At 37.1% G+C, this 16,365-nt stretch overlaps 2 long non-coding RNA genes, 8 other non-coding genes and 2 pseudogenes across 12 annotated transcripts in view; all 12 read right to left on the bottom strand.

Moving 5' to 3' along the window:
- Positions 1 to 1,101: 1,101 nt before the first annotated feature.
- Positions 1,102 to 10,620, bottom strand: LOC125105242 (uncharacterized). Of its 2 annotated transcripts, none has more exons than XR_007128845.1 (7): positions 10,560 to 10,620; positions 9,580 to 9,659; positions 8,809 to 8,896; positions 4,215 to 4,326; positions 3,054 to 3,138; positions 2,094 to 2,185; positions 1,102 to 1,187 (listed from the first exon to the last, which is right to left on the bottom strand). It is a non-coding gene; the product is annotated as an uncharacterized LOC125105242 (long non-coding RNA). The 2 variants fall into 2 exon arrangements; XR_007128846.1 differs by having other exon boundaries at positions 4,215 to 4,299.
- LOC125105863 (small nucleolar RNA SNORD113/SNORD114 family) lies at positions 1,671 to 1,746 on the bottom strand. Its single transcript, XR_007129110.1, has one exon. It is a non-coding gene; the product is annotated as a small nucleolar RNA SNORD113/SNORD114 family (small nucleolar RNA).
- Positions 2,651 to 2,725, bottom strand: LOC125105864 (small nucleolar RNA SNORD113/SNORD114 family). The gene has a single exon (XR_007129111.1). It is a non-coding gene; the product is annotated as a small nucleolar RNA SNORD113/SNORD114 family (small nucleolar RNA).
- On the bottom strand, positions 3,838 to 3,909 carry LOC125105874 (small nucleolar RNA SNORD113/SNORD114 family). The gene has a single exon (XR_007129121.1). It is a non-coding gene; the product is annotated as a small nucleolar RNA SNORD113/SNORD114 family (small nucleolar RNA).
- LOC125105902 (uncharacterized) lies at positions 6,167 to 6,246 on the bottom strand (annotated as a pseudogene).
- On the bottom strand, positions 7,512 to 7,585 carry LOC125105888 (small nucleolar RNA SNORD113/SNORD114 family). The gene has a single exon (XR_007129131.1). It is a non-coding gene; the product is annotated as a small nucleolar RNA SNORD113/SNORD114 family (small nucleolar RNA).
- On the bottom strand, positions 8,458 to 8,532 carry LOC125105891 (small nucleolar RNA SNORD113/SNORD114 family). Its single transcript, XR_007129133.1, has one exon. It is a non-coding gene; the product is annotated as a small nucleolar RNA SNORD113/SNORD114 family (small nucleolar RNA).
- Positions 9,215 to 9,283, bottom strand: LOC125105887 (uncharacterized; annotated as a pseudogene).
- A 511-nt stretch (positions 10,621 to 11,131) lies between the features above and the next one.
- LOC125105241 (uncharacterized) overlaps positions 11,132 to 16,365 on the bottom strand; it is a 95,097-nt gene continuing 89,863 nt past the window's right edge. For both annotated transcript variants that reach the window (XR_007128843.1, XR_007128844.1), the window contains 4 exons: positions 15,424 to 15,508; positions 14,883 to 14,966; positions 13,563 to 13,643; positions 11,132 to 11,216 (listed from right to left, as the gene is read on the bottom strand). This is a non-coding gene — a long non-coding RNA (uncharacterized LOC125105241). The remainder of the gene's footprint in view (positions 11,217 to 13,562; positions 13,644 to 14,882; positions 14,967 to 15,423; positions 15,509 to 16,365) is intronic.
- On the bottom strand, positions 11,702 to 11,773 carry LOC125105869 (small nucleolar RNA SNORD113/SNORD114 family). The gene has a single exon (XR_007129116.1). It is a non-coding gene; the product is annotated as a small nucleolar RNA SNORD113/SNORD114 family (small nucleolar RNA).
- On the bottom strand, positions 14,484 to 14,555 carry LOC125105877 (small nucleolar RNA SNORD113/SNORD114 family). Its single transcript, XR_007129124.1, has one exon. It is a non-coding gene; the product is annotated as a small nucleolar RNA SNORD113/SNORD114 family (small nucleolar RNA).
- LOC125105878 (small nucleolar RNA SNORD113/SNORD114 family) lies at positions 16,126 to 16,197 on the bottom strand. The gene has a single exon (XR_007129125.1). It is a non-coding gene; the product is annotated as a small nucleolar RNA SNORD113/SNORD114 family (small nucleolar RNA).

Here is a 16,365-nt window from a genome sequence, read left to right as displayed (position 1 = left end):
AACACCCTCAAAAACAGCCCCAACAAGACAAGAATTTGAGACCGTTACTCGCACTGAACTCATAAAGGTCTTGATTACAGAAATCGGCTCAAGTGTGTCCCCTTCTGTGGAGTAGAAAAGTAGATGGGGAGAAAGAAAGGGAAAAGGAACACGAATTCTCTTTTTAAATTTTTTAATTTTTAAAGTTTTTGTTTACATTCCAGTTGGTTAGGGGCACCTGGGTAGCTCAGTAAGTAAGTAAGTACTTACCTACTCAGTAAGTCAGTCTTTGGATCCCGGGGTCGTGGGATCAAGCCCCATATCAGGCTCCCTGCTCAGCGGGGAGCCTACTTCTCCATCTGCCTCTTCCTGCCGCTCCCCCTGCTTGTGCTCTCTCTCCCTCTCAAATAAATAAATGAAATCTTTTAAAAATTAATTGATTAATTAAATTCCCATTGGTTAACATATAGTGTAATACTATCTTCAAGTGTACAATACAGTGACTTTACCCTTCCATACAGATATCCAGACATATACCATTCATCATTCATCACCAGTCACAGTCAGTGGTCCAAGCTTGTGAATTCTTTTCATTTATATTTTACGTATTGATTCATTCATTCATTTACTACTTACTCATGAAGAAGTATACATAAATCTGGGAAAACCCAGAATAAGAGGCTCGACATCCCTAATATCCATCTATAAGATCATTTCCCACAGATATCAGGTCTGTTTCTTAAACTGGCCTCAGTGTCTCATGTACGGACAACTCAACATAATGTTCCGTATCAGTCTCGCGTTTATTACTTGATCGTGTTTGGCTTTCTTTGATTATGTCCTACTTTTTTTTAACTGAAGATGTAATCATTTATTTTAGAGAGAGAGCATGAGCAGGGGGAGGGGTAGAGGGAGGGAGAGATTCTCAAGCAGACTCCTAGATGAGCAGAGAGCCCAGTTCAAGGTTCAATCTCATGACCCAGAAACCATGACCTGAGCCAAAACCAAGAGTTGGACACTTAACCAGCTGAGCCACCCAGGTCCCTTATTTCCTACTTCTTACTAATGCATTCAGCACCCTTAAATTGCCCAAAACAAGACAAGAACTTCAACTATTACTCACACACACTGGTGGTCTCCATGCTCCTAAGACAACCTCTGAATTCAAGGCCAGGCAGAATGCCAGAACTGGTGTGGCAGTGCCCATTCTGAGGAGTGTAAGAGCAACAAGAAAACAATTTGAGATCTTCTATCCATTGATGCTTTGCATTCTGCCTCTCATTTACTCAGCCATTTAATATTTATTAACTTATCACGGTATTTGCTTATGTTTCTCTTCCTAGAGCAAATGCTGAACTTCCCGTTCATTGATTCAGAGCAAAACACTGATTATTACTTATCAATGACTATGAAATCCAAGGTCACGCCCTTGGTCCACTTTTTATCCATTCCAGATTATAGTCATAATATTGTTTTCTTCACATTTTTTCATAATCTGGAATGCGCTTCCCTCTGTTCATCTTTAATCCTTTAGATATTTTAGTGATCCTTCCACTGATTCTTTTCTATTAATATAATCATAATCTAAGAGCCATAAAATTAGAAGCAAAACACTCTTACGTATCTCTGACATCTATCTATAGGATTTTTTCCCAACAGAGGAATAGACTCGATTTCTATTGACTTTAGTGTTGGACCTCAGAGTTCCAGACATGTAGTAGTCATCGTTCATGACTCATACCGCCACCAGTGGTCATCATTGATCCAGACTTGGCCCTCATCTTAATCTGTGTCTATGCGAATTTTATTAATTCATCAATCATACTGAAAGAACTACCTGAAGTCCTAAAACATGACAGTAAGATCCTTAAATATCTCTAACATCTGTCTATAGAATTATTACTCATGGCACTACCCCTCTCTCATTACTTTATTTCAGTGTTGCGTGGAAGGATTACTCAAAATAATGCTTCAATCAACCCCATCCCTATACCAGGGCCATGGTTCACCTTCAAAAATTATATTTCATATTTTTAAAATAATACAGTGAATGCCTTAAAAAAAAAAACCAGGCAAACACTGAAACCAAGACAACAACCTTGACTATTACTCACATTGGTCTCCATGTTCCTAACGCGGCGGTGTAACCATGGCATTCACGGCCCTGAAGGATGCTTACGTCAGCTCAAGGGCGTCCTTTCCAAGGCTTACAGAGCACAGGAAGAGATAAAGAAAGGTTAAAACATTATCTGCATTGGCCCTTGAGTTCCATCTTTTATTGAGTCAGTCATGGAGGTACTTATTTGAGAGAACATTTTATCTTCTCTTAAGTAAACAGTATAGGTCTTGTCACCCACATAGAACAGGGGCACTGACTATTGGTAACACTGTCTGTATCATCCTTAGTCAAGGAGTATTTGCTTCCTGGTGAATATCAGATTTTTCAATAAATATCAACAGCTTGTCTTGCCTTCTCATATATTTTTATAACTGGACAAGGCTTAACCTTATTCACCTTTACCAACACATATTCAATGTTCTTTCACTGATCCAGTTGCAACAAGTTTAAAAACACATGAACATATAGACCAAAGTGAAATCCTTGTATACTTCTGACATCTGTTTTCTAGAATCTTTTCAAAAAGAGAGAATGGACTAGATTTCTTTTGGGTTGGACCTCAGAGTTCCAGACACGTAGCATTCATCGTTTAAGACTCATACGCCACCAGCCGTCATCATCGATCCAAGATTAGTCCACTTTCTCTTCCTTCCTTTCTACGATACTTACTGATTAATTTGCTAACTCACTAACTATACTTTTAAACCCTATGACTCACAAAACTGAGAAAGAGCCCTGATATCTCTATTATCTGTATACAGAATCACTGTCTTATCAATGTATCTCCTTCATCAGCATCTTCAGGTTTTCACAGACGCACCCACTGATATAATGCTTCTGATCTACTCTGTATTTGCCACTGGGCTACAGTTGGCCTTATTTGATTTTATTTCAAAACTCATTACACACAATACTCTTAACCCCAAACAATACAAGACCATTAATTTTTACTCACATTGGTCTCCATGCCCCTAACAAAAAGATGGAACCAGGAGCTCAACACCATGAACGATGCTTACATCAGCTCACATGAGCCCATTCTGTGGAGTACAGAGCAGAACAGATGATAAAAAAAAATTACTCCATCTCATCTCTCCACTGATCCTTGCCTTTCCTCTTTAATTTAGACAGCCATGTGTGCAATTGTTAATTTCGAGTGTATTTATTTCATTTTCTCTTAAGAAAATAATTCTGAACTTACCACGGACCCAAAACATAAAAACTGTCCATAATTTATACTGTCTATATTCTCCCTAACCTAAGAGGCAATAGTCATATGCTGTTGGACTTCAGTGTTTTCAATATATATCCACAGCATTTCTTGCCTGGTCACATATTTTTTTTTTTAAAGACTTTATTTATTTATTTGACAGAGATCACAAGTAGAGAGAGAGGCAGGCGGAGAGAGAGGAGGGAGCAGGCTCCCCGCTGAGCGGAGAGCCCGATGCGGGGCTCGATCCCAGGACCCTGAGATCATGACCTGAGCCGAAGGCAGCGGCTTAACCCACTGAGCCACCCAGGCGCCCCTGGTCACATATTTTTATAACTGGACAATGCTTCACTCCACTTGTCATTCACTCTTTCTTTTTTCTCTTTCTTTCTCTCAATTCACTCATCCAATAATAATAATGGAATAAAAAACCATGAGCACGCAAAAAGACCAAAAAAATCTTTGGGTATCCCTGACCTCTGTATGGAGAATCGCTTTAAGCAAAGGGAAGGGACTTGATTCTCTCCTGCTGGACCTCAGAGTTCCAGACACGTATTCATCGTAAACGACTCATACGCCACCAGCGGTCATCATCGATCCAGTACTGTCCCTCCTTTTCTTCATTCATTTCTCTTTGTTTCTTGACCGTGAATGCACAAACAATAACGTGTAATCACCACGATTCACAAAACCCCAAGAAGAGATTTTATGTCCCTAATCTGTATGACGAATTATTCTCACATCAATCTCTTCCCTTAACCTTGGCTTTACATATGTGTAATAATAAAATGCACCATCTCGATCATACATTTATTGTTAACTGTACATTGGCCATCTTTTTAATAACACACTGAATAAATACTCTTTAAAAACCTCCCAAACCAAGACACTTTGCCTGCTACTCACACTGGTCTCCATGCTGCCAGCACACGTATGCGACCACAGAGCCTATGACCACGGAAGGTGCTGAATCAGCCCAAATGGGTCCACTCTGAAGAGTACAGAGAACAGGTGATTACTTTAAAAAAAAAGAAAAAGAAACAGATCTTACCTTCATTGGTCCTTGATTTCTGCATTTCAATTACTCATTGATATGTTTATTAATTTTCCATAAATTTTTTTTCTCTTAACAAAAGGAACAACCTCAAACTTGGATCTGATCCAGAACAGTAACACTGACTCTTCCCAAACAGTATCTATGTGACCTTCAACCACAGAGATAACATTTTTTTTTAAAGATTTTATTTATTTATTTGACAGAGAGAGATCAAGCAGGCAGAGAGGCAGGCAGAGAGAGGGGAGGAAGCAGGCTCCCTGCCGAGCAGAGAGCCCTATGCGGGGCTTGATCCCAGGACCCTGAGATCATGACCCGAGCCGAAGGCAGCGGCTTAACCCACTGAGCCACCCAGGCGCCCCAGAGATAACATTCTTAATCCCTTTATTTCTTAATGAGCATCATTTTTTTCAATTTTTAGCAAAATTTTTTGCCTGATCACCCCATAGGTTTATAACTGAAAAACACGTGACCTTCTTATCTCTATTTGTTTGATGGTTGTAACATTGATTCATTAGTAGTAGTGACCCTAAATCTATGAGTCTAAAATGAGGACATGGTATCTGTCTGTTCCTAACACGTGTCTAACAGAGCACGTCAAACAGGAAATAGACTAGGTATCGTGTTGAACCTCATACGTATCAGTCACGCACAACTCCTACAGCACCAATCACAATGACTGGTCCATGCTAGACCCACACTTTCTTCATGTGTTTTACATGTGTCCTCAATTAAATCATTAATTCATAGATGTTAATAAAGGATACATTTATTCAAGGAAAGATGAGCACAAGATCCCTGAATATCCTTAATGCTGTTCTATACAATCCTTTCCCATATTCTAGGTTTTTTCCATTTTTTTTTTTGTTTAATCAACAAAATGATTCCTATTATATCTATTTTTGTGCCATGGATAACTTTTTTATTCTGTTTAATACTTTAAAAAAAAAAGATTTTAATTATTTGACAGACAGAGATCACAAGTAGGCAGAGGCAGGTGGGGTTGGGAGGGGATGGGGGGGGGAGCAGGCTCCCTGCTGAGCAGAGAGCAGGATGTGGGACTCCATCCCAGGACCCTGGGATCATGACCTGAACTGAAGGTAGACGCCTAACCCACTGAGCCACCCAGGCACCCTTCTGTTTAATACTTTTTAACAATGGTGATGTGGTTTGATGTGATCTATTAGATACATGTTAGGAATACTCTTAAACCAATGATTAAAACCAAGCTAACATCTTTGACTATTACTCACTTTGCTCTCTTTTCTGACACAGAGACAATATAATCTTAATTATGGCAAAAGCTAAAATCAGCTCAGTCCATCCATTCTGAGGAGTACCAAGAAGACACAATGATTAAAACAAATGAGACCTTCTCCCCACTGACCCACGGTTTTCATCGTTCATGTACATAGTCACTTAAGTGTTTATTAATGTACAGTGATATTTATTTTCCTCTCTGTACAATAAACATCAAACTCTCAGCTGACCCAGGGAGCTACTGATGACCACCTATCAGCCCCCAAGTCACCGTTACTCAAAGCTGTAATGCACTGGGTCCATTTATCACCCACTCCAGTGAATATTAATATTCATTTTCCTGACAATATATTTTAGTAATGAACAATGTTTCCCCCTCTTCATCTTTATTCATTCATACATTTGCAAATTTATTCTTGCAATTGATTCTTTTATAATCATATTTTTAAAATTCATGAACCCAAAGACCAAGAAAAAGATGACTGCAGAATGTTAAAATCTATCAACGGTCTTAAAATATGGTGAATGGACTAGCCTTTTTGTGTTGGACCTCGGGGTTCTACACGTGAGGCGTTCTGTTCATTGCCTGTGATTCAAATGCCACCAGTTATCACCGCTGGACCATGACTGCCCATCTTCTTTCTCATCTACATTTGTTTATTCATGAATTAATAAAGAAATGCAGGTAAATCACAAACACACAAAGAATAAGGTCCCTAAATAACCCCTAATGTCCACCTCTAGAATCATTCATCCAGAGACTAAATCTCTTTCATTTAACTCAACTCAGTGTTTCAGTTATGGACTAAAAAATGCAATGCTTCGTATCAATCTGATATTAAACATCACCAGGGTTGACCTTCTTTGATTATATTCAATACTTTTTAATAATGCAGTGAATAATTTTCTTAAAAAACCACTCGAACTAAGTCAAGAACTGTGACTACTACTCACACTGTTCTCCATGCTCCTAACACAAAGATGCAACCATACGGTTAGTGACCTTGGGAGAATCCTTAAATCAGGTCAAGAGTGGCCATCTAAGGAGTATAGAGCATCACAGCAGATGATAACAAAATCAAGAAACTGTCTCCATTTACCTCGCTTTTTACCCTGGTTGGTCATTTTGGCAATCATTATTTTGAGTATATTTTATTTCTTTTCCCATAAGAAAAAGACCAGGGGTGCCTGGGTGGCTCAGCCAGTTAAGCGTCTGCCTTCCGCTCAGGTCAGGATCCCCGGGTCCTGGGACCGAGTCGCTATCCGGCTCCCTGCTCAGCAGGAAGCCTGCTTCTCCCTCTCCCACTCCCCCTGCTTGTGTTCCCTCTCTCACTGTGTCTCTGTCAATAAATAATAAAATCTTTTTTAAAAAAGTACAAAACAAAGCAAGTGATCTTTTAAAAATTGAGACCGTATCCTCTATAACTTTTGTTTTCTACATTTCAGTTACTCAATTACTAAGGTATTTATTAAATTTTCATAATGTATATATATTTAGCTCTTAACAAAAGAAGAACCTCCGATTTGGAATGGATCCAAACTTGACGTTTGGAGTACAGCCAAACTTGACGTTCAAATATCAGTGTCTATATGATCCTAAACTAAAGAGGTGAAATTCTTTTTCTATTTATGCCTTAATGGGTATAGGTGTTTTCAATTTCTATTATGACTATTTTCTGCCTTACCACATAAGTTCATAGCTGGACAATGCTTTGCCCTCTTCTTTTGATCCATTTATTTTTATTTGTTTAATTGTTCTGTCAATGATCCATACATAGTAACCCAAAATCTAGGAATCTAAAATAAGACTATGGTATTTGTACATTTCTGACCTGTGCTTCTAGGACCATTTCCAGCAGAAAAGATAAACAGACTAATTACATTTTGTACTGGACTTCAGAATTCCAGATACATTTTATTCACTGTCCCTGACTCAAAGCCACCAGTCATCATCAATGGGCCATGTGAAGCCTCTTTATTTTCCTCATTCATTTCTAAATTTGTATGGAATCATTAATTCACTGATAATAATAAAATATACAGGATTCATGAAAACACAAGAATAAGATGCCTGAATCCCATCCTTAACATCAATAGAAATCTTTCTCAATACACAGTATCTTTTTCATTAAGTGACTTCAACATTGCACATTATTAATAAATGTCTCATATCTCATTAATCAATGGGCCATAGATAATCTTTTAAATTAGATCTAATACTTTAAAATACAGTGGGTGCCTCACACAAATGACCAAAAAAAAGAGACAAGAACTTTGACTCTTACTCTACCTTGGTGTCTTTCTGAAAACAGAGATAATGTGACTGTTTTGATGACAGAAGGATACATAAGTCAGCTTGTTTTGAAGAGTATCAAGCAGAAAAGATGGTAAAAAGACAGAGACATTCTTTCCACTGATCTACACTTTCCATACTTAATGTACATGTCATATAGGTATTTATTTATAGTAAAATTTATTTATCTTTCTCTCAACACAATAGTAATCAAACTTGAAACTGACCCAGGCCTGTACTACTAAGTACCACCGTCCATGTCACCCTTATTCAAAGATGTAATGCCCTCGGTCCATTTATCATCCACTCCAGTGAATATTAATATTCATTTTCCTGACTAGATATTTTAGTAATGAACAAAGCTTTGCCCTCTTCATCTTTATTCATTTATACATTTGCTAATTTATTCTGCCATTCATTCTTTCATAATTATATTTTTATAATTCATGAACACAAAGACCAAGAAAAAACTCACTGTATAGCCCTGAAATCTGCCTATGGTATGACTTGAAATATCGGGAATAGACTAGATTCCTTCCGTATTGGCCCTCAGAGTCCCACACTCCTATGATTCACCATCCATGACTCTTGGACCCCCAGTCATCATCACTGGTCCAGGATCGGCTGTCTTTCCGCCCATTCTCAACTACATTTCTTTATTGACTAATTCATTAATGAAGAAATAGATACAAATCACACCAGGAAATAAGATCCTTCACCATCCCTAACATTCATCCAAAATATCATATGTAAACAGACTAAATCATTTTCATTAACTGCACTTAGTGTTTGTTAATCATTTTAATGCCTCAAATCCATCTGATATTGTAAACTGGTATGGTTGGCCTTCTTTGAACCACTCAGACCAAACAAGAATGTTGACTATTACTCACACTGATCTCCACGCTCCTAACAGGTAGATGCAAACATAAAGATCACTGACTGTAGATGAATCCTTAAGTATGCTCAAGTGTGCCCATTCTGGGAGTAAAGAGCAGAACAGATGATAAAAAATTAAGACGTTTCTCTCCTGGTCCACAGATTATGCCAACCATTTATTCAAGAATTTATGATGTTAATATACTTTTCTTAATATATCAAATGTCAAACTTGAAACTGACAACAGTAACTGTTACTTATACGGTTCAATACCATCCTTTCATCAAGGACAAAACGCATTTGACAAAACGGTCCAGTTATGGTCTGTTCCAAATTACAATACTGTTATTTTTGTACCTTCCTGACGTACAGTTTAAAGAGTCAGTTCAAACAGATATAATGAACGACATCTCTTTCATGTTGGACCTCAGAGTTCCAGACACGTGTTCATCACATATGACTCATAGACTCAGTGTCATCATCGATCCGACATCGTCCCTCTTTTTCTGCATTCAGTTCTATGGGTTTTCTGATTATGGAATTAATTCATTAACAACAATTTTAAATGCTATCATTCATAAAAACTCAAGAAGAGTCTTTATGTCTGTCATTTATTTATGGAATTATTCTCACTTCAATATATGTATCATAATGACCTGTTTTTCTTGTATGGATTAATCAAAATAATGTTAACTATATCCCATATTTCCACTGAGATACAGTCACATTCTTTAATCTCAAAAAACAACACTGGAACCAAGAAAATCATCTCAACTGTTACTCACATTAATTTCTGTCCTATCATACAGAAGCAGCCACAGAGCTCTGGATCTTGAAGATGCTAATTCAGCTCAAGTGCATCATTCTGAGGAACAGAGAGCAGAAGTGACGGTAGGGAAAAAAACATGAGGCCTACTTGCCACTGATCCTTGCTTTCTGAATTGCAGTAATTAGGTGTTCATTACTTTTCCTTAATACGTATTTTTTTTAATCTTAGCAAAAGCATAAAACAATCTAAAGGCTGACCCAAAAAAATAAAATTCAGTCTTCTTCATCATGGCCCACGTGGACCCTTAGCCATCTGACCTACTGGTTTCTTAATGGGTATCAATGGTTTTAAACTTATTAATGGTATCTCTTGCCTCAGCACATACATCATGACTGAGCCATGGTTCACCTTCTTAATATGTTTATTTGTATTTCTTTAAACACATCCATCATTATTCCATTAACAATAACTAATCTATAACTATGAAATCAATACAAAAATATGATCTTTGTATATTCCTGACATCTCTTCATGGACACAATTTCAGTGGAAGAAACAGAGGGATCATAACCCACCCAGGAACTCCCAGTTTCAGACACATTTTCTTCGTCCTTGACTGCCAAGCTTCCAGTCATCATCATTGGTCATGACTGAGTCTGGTTTTCTTTCTACATTAGCATCGATTAGATGATGAATTCATTAATAACAATAATAGCACATGCTTCATAAAAAACACTAGAACAGATTCTTGAATATCCCTAACATTACTTTACAAAATCTTTTCCCACACAGACTCTGTATTTCATTAACAGACCTCAGTCTTGCACATTCTAGATCAATCAATATGATGTTTCATGTCATATTTAGGTCATGGTACATTTTTTAGGTCATTAGGTCATGGTATACTTTTAAATTAATTTAATAATTTTTAATAATACCATAAATACTCTTAAACAAATGACCCAATCCAAGACAACAGCTTTGACCATTACTCACCTTGGTCTCTCCATACAGTGGCACAATGACTACTGAATGAGGCCGAAGCGGAAATCGGTTCCAGCATCCATTCTGAAGAGTACTAAGCAGAGAAAACGTTGAGACTTTCCCTCCATTGACTCATAGTTTCCATTATTTGTTTGCATAGTCAACTGGACATTTAATAATGGTAATATTTGTTTTCCTCTTAACAAATCAAATGTCAAATTTTAATGGACTCAATCAATATCTATTACTTATCAATGTCTATCATTCTCACTTAAGACATATACACCTGATCATTTTATTTTCCATTCCAATTATATTCCTTATTATATATCTTAATAATAAAGTGTTTTACCCTCTTCAAATTTATCCATTTACATTTATCCTACCATTGATTTTTTTTAACTGAAGTACAATTGATACAAAAATTTCCTACAAAGATTATTAATATAATGCTTCATATTAACATGGTATTTCTTTTTAAGTACGTTTGGCCGATCACTGATTGTATTTCACACTTTCTAGTAACAGAGTGAAAACAATTTTGAAAAACCACCAAACCAAGAAAAGAATTTTGACTCTTACTCACTGGGGTCCACGCTATCACCCACAGATTCGACCACGAAGCTGGCGACTAGGGTAGATCGCTTCCATCAGCTGACGGTGACCATTCTAAGGAGTACAAGACAGAGCAGGGGATAAAAGATTGAGACCTTACGTTCCTTCGTCCCTGTATCCCACCTTTCACTCAGTCCATCATTTAGGTAGGCAGTGGTTTGGGATAATGTACATTTTGTTTTTCTTAAGCGAATGAAAAATATTGATCTTGTCCTTGACAGAAAACATGAATACTGACTAATACGTAGGAATAACTGTATCACCTGTAGTCAAAGAAAAGATACATATGTATCTTCAACAATAGTTATTTGTTTTTAAGATACAGTAACAGTATTTCTTACTAACCACCTATTTTAGTAATTGGACAATGTTCCACTACATCTTTCTCTATGCATTTATTATTTCATTGAACTAATTATAATAAAAATAGAAAATGCACGAATGTAAAGGCTAAAAGAAGATCCTTATATATTCCTGCCATGTGTCTGAAGGACCACTCGAACGGGGGGCATGGGGACAGTGCACCAGATCCACCTGCATTGGACCTCAGAGTTCCAGACACGTATTCATCGTACACGACTCATACGCCACCAGCGGTCATCATCGATCCAATGTTGTTCCTGTTTTCTTCATCTCTACAGTGTTTATTCATTCATTGATTGATTCACTAATTATTCTGAAACCCAATTATCAAAAAAATGAAACCCTGAAATCCCTATTCTGCATACAGAATTATTTTCACATCAATATATCTCTTTCTTTTAATACCCTACATTTTTATGTTTCATGCTATTTCAGTATTTGTCACCGGGCTACAGGTGACCATCTTTATTAAATAGGGCACTTTCAAAAATTACACTGAAGACCCTGGGAAAAAAAAAAAAAAAACCCAGATGACAGCATTGACTCTTATTATACTGCTCTCTAGGCCACCAGGTCGTACTGCTTGAATTTGCCCAAGTGTGTCCATTCTGAGAAGGACAAAGCACAGGCGATGATTAAAAAGGAAAAAGAAAAGTTAAATTCTAATTCCCGTTGACCCTTGATTTCCATATTCTAGCCCACTCATTTAGGATTTATAAAGTATTCCTCGTGTAGGTATTTTATCTTCACAAAATGAACAGCGGGAAACTTGAAACAGACATACAACAACAAGAACACCGGACTCGTAATTATCTGTGTTAATACGATCTTCGGTCAAACAGATGACACTCTTTTTTTTTTTTCAAATGACACTCCTGATCCCTTTGTTCCTTAATGAACTAATAATATCTCCAAGCTGTCTGCAAATGTTCAGAGTTAAACAATTCTTTGCCCTTTATTATTTGTATTTCTTTAGTGGTCCTATACTTATTCTATTAACAATAATAATCTAAATCTATAAACCCAATACCTACTTTGGGGATATTCCTGACACCGCTCTCTAGGGTTAAACAAACAGAATTCATGATGTTGGACCTCGTTCTCCAGACATACAGAACTCGCTGTCCACCGTTCATCACCACTGGCCCCTGCTTAGGCCTCTTTCTTTTCATCCTCATAAACAACTCTTACGGCTTAACAAAATTAATAGATACACAAAATTAAAATAAATAAAGAGAAGATCCCTGAATATCCTGAGTATCTCTACAATCTTTTCCAGAGACTGACTCTGTTTCAAAAATCGACCTCAATGTTTACATTTATGGATTCACCAACTTAATGTCTCGTATCGATCTGATATTTAAGGCTGGCATATTCTGCCTTCTTTGGCTATATTTAATATTTGGAATAATATACTGAATGCCCTTAAACAAACCAGCTAAGCTCAAACACTATTACTCACACTGGTCTTTCCAACGTCCATGAACACCACAGATACAACCGGAGAGCACATGACCTTGAAGGTGCTTAAATCAGCTCACGTGGGTTCATTCTGAGGATACTGATCAAAGCAGGTTGATAATTTAAAAAAAAAAAAAAAAACAAAAAAAAAAAAACCTCGCATTTCCTGTGTGCTGGACCTCAGCGGTCAGGACGCACATCACACATCAGGTAGGACTCTTACGCCAACATTTATCCCTGACCCCAAAAAGACCACTTTCTCTTCGCTCATTTCTATATTGTTGATCGATTAACTCATTAATTCACTAATTATAATTCTGAAACTCTACCATTAAAAATAAAACAAGGTCTTGAGCTCCCTAGTATGTGACTAGAATCATTCTCACAATATGTCTGCCATTATCTATGCTCCGGTTCTCATGTATGTATTAATCGAAATAATACTTCCCATTAATCCTGCAATTTTACTAGGGTACGGTTCACATTCTTTGATTCTATTTCCCACTTTTTACTAATACAGTGAATATCCTTAAGCAAAATACCAGAATAAAGGTAAGAAGTCTGATTATCACTCACACTCGTCTCCAGACTCCTGCAACAGAACCGCCACCTTCAAGCCCATGATCAGGGACAAATCCTTATGGCGGGTCCCCGTGTCTGTTCGAGGAGTGCAAGGCAGAGCAGATGACAAAAAAGTGAGACATTCTCTGCAGTGTTTCCTGCTTCTCATTTAGTAAAGCACATAGGTAGTCACTAACTGGGTATAAATACTGTTTTTTTCTTTTTTTTTTTTTTACAAAAGAATGTAAAATATTTTATTAATAATTTTTATAAGGAAGACATAGTAAGATGAGAATATTTTGGTACTATTGGGTTAAATAAATATATGATAAAAACGAATTCCCTATATTGTTTTTCTCTTAAGAAAACCCCTTTGAGGGGCGCCTGAGTGGTTCAGTGGGTTAAAGCCTCTGCCTTCGGCTCAGGTCATGATCCCAGGGTCCTGGGATCAAGCCCCGCATCGGGCTCTCTGCTCGGCGGGGAGCCTGCTTCCTCTCCCTCTGTCTGCCTCTCTGCCTACTTGTGATCTCTGTCTGTCAAATAAATAAATTTTAAAAAATCTTTGAAAAAAAAAAAAAAAGAAAACCCCTTTGATTTTGTCACTGACCCAGAATCCAAACATGATCTGTGACTTACACGACATATGGCATCCTTAATGGAACATGCAACAGTCCAATACCATCGAGTTCCAAAGGAAGCTCAGGGTCTTCACAGGATGTTAACAGTATTTCTTGCATCATCAAATAGTTTTACAACTGGCCAATCCTTCACTCATTCCTATCAATTTATATATTTATGTAGATTCTCTCATTGATCTAGTTATAATAATAGCATGAAAATGCTTGAACTCTAAGACCAAAAACAAGATCTTTGTATATTCCTGACACGTGTCTAGAGAATCCCTTCAAACAACGGGAAGAGACTAGATTTTCTCTATCGGACCTCAGAGTTCCAGATACGTATTCATCGTACACGACTCATACGCCACCAGCGGTCATCATCGATCCAATATCCTCCCTCTTTTCCTCCATTCTTCTTTGTTTAATTATTAAATTATTAATTTGCTACTAATAATTTCTAAACACTATAATTCATCAATACCCAAGAAGAGTTACTGCATTCCTAATCTGTACACAGATGATTCTTAGATCAATGTGTCTCTTTCACTAATTATCCTCAGTTTTCCACCCGTGGATTAATTAATATAATTTTCATATATCCTGTATTTATCGCTGAGATACATTGCTGTCAAGGACATTTTGTAGTTTTAAATAATACAGTGAATTACCTTAAGAAAACCACTTAACCTAGAAGAGAACTTCAACTGTTACTCACATTAACTTGCATCCTTTGGCCACGCAGTGGGAACCACAGAGCTCACACCCACAAAGGTATGAAATCAGCCCGAGCGCATCCATTCTGAGGAGGACAGAGCAGAGCAAGATTAAAAAATGAGATTTAACTGCCATTGATCCTTGTTCTTTACTTCATAGGCTCAGGATTTAGATATTTATTTTTATCTTTATATTATATATTTCATATATAAATAATTTTATATATTATACATAATTGTATAATAAAATATATAAGTATGTGATAGAACATATAACTACATAAATACGTAAAATGTTAAATAAAATATTAAATACATTAAAATAGTTATACTATAACAAAATAAAATAGTAAATAAAATGAAATATATGAAATAAATAAAATGGATTAATAAAATAATGCTTCATATCAACCTAACAGTAACATTGGCATATTTTAGCTTCCTTGATATTTTTAACAGTACTTCTGGATTCTTTTGAATAACACAGTAAGGGGCCTGAAATACACCACACAAGCGAAGATAAGAACTTGGACTCTTACTCACACAGTCTCCACACTCCTAAAACACAGACACAACCAGAGGGTCGTGACCTTGGAAGAATGTTGCATTAAGCTGGAGCGTGTCCATTCTGAGGAGTACAGAGCAGAGAAGATGATAAAAAAGGAGACGTTCTTCCATTTATCCTTGATTTACATCTTTCATTTAGTCAGGCATTTGGGCAATCATTATTTGAAGTCTATTTCATTTTTCTCGTAAGAAAACGAACCTACGTTGAACTTCGCACTGACCCAGATAAAACACTGCCTGTAACTTCCCTTCAGAGGCATTACGCTCAGGTACCATACATTTCTCTCTGGACTTCAATGTTTTCAAAATACAGTGGTAGTATTTCTTGTCTCCCACGTATTTTTTAAATTGGACCAGGCTTCTACAATTCAGCTTTTTTAAATACACGGTTCCACAGCTGTATTTCAATGGTCCAATTTTTTTTTAAAGATTTTATTTATTTATTTGACAGGCAAAGATCACAAGCAGGCAGAGAGGCAGGCAGAGAGAGAAGAGGAAGCAGGCTCCCGGCTGAGCAGAGAGCCCGATGCGGGGCTCGATCCCAGGACCCTGGGATCATGACCCGAGCCAAAGGCAGAGGCTTAACCCACTGAGCCACCCAGGCGCCCCTCAATGATCCAATTTTAACAAAGAACATGTACATAAATGTATGAAGAGAAAGACCGTATGTCTCTCGTGTTGGACCTCAGAGTTCCAGACACGTATTCATCGCGTTCGACTCATACGCCACCAGCGGTCATCATCGATCCAATACCAGCCTTCTTTTTCTTCATTCATTTCTATTTATTGATTAAAACATTAATTCATTAATAATCATTTCTGAACACTATGAAAAACAAAACCGAGAAGAGCCCTGGTATCCCTAATCCGTACATAGATTACTCTTGTATCAATGAATCTCTTTTATTAATTATCCTC

The sequence above is a fragment of the Lutra lutra genome, chromosome 7, assembly GCF_902655055.1.
Source record: "Lutra lutra chromosome 7, mLutLut1.2, whole genome shotgun sequence".
Taxonomy (NCBI): Eukaryota; Metazoa; Chordata; class Mammalia; order Carnivora; family Mustelidae; genus Lutra; species Lutra lutra.
The sequence above is the reverse complement of the archived record's forward strand: the minus strand, read 5'-3'. Positions and strand labels throughout refer to the sequence as shown.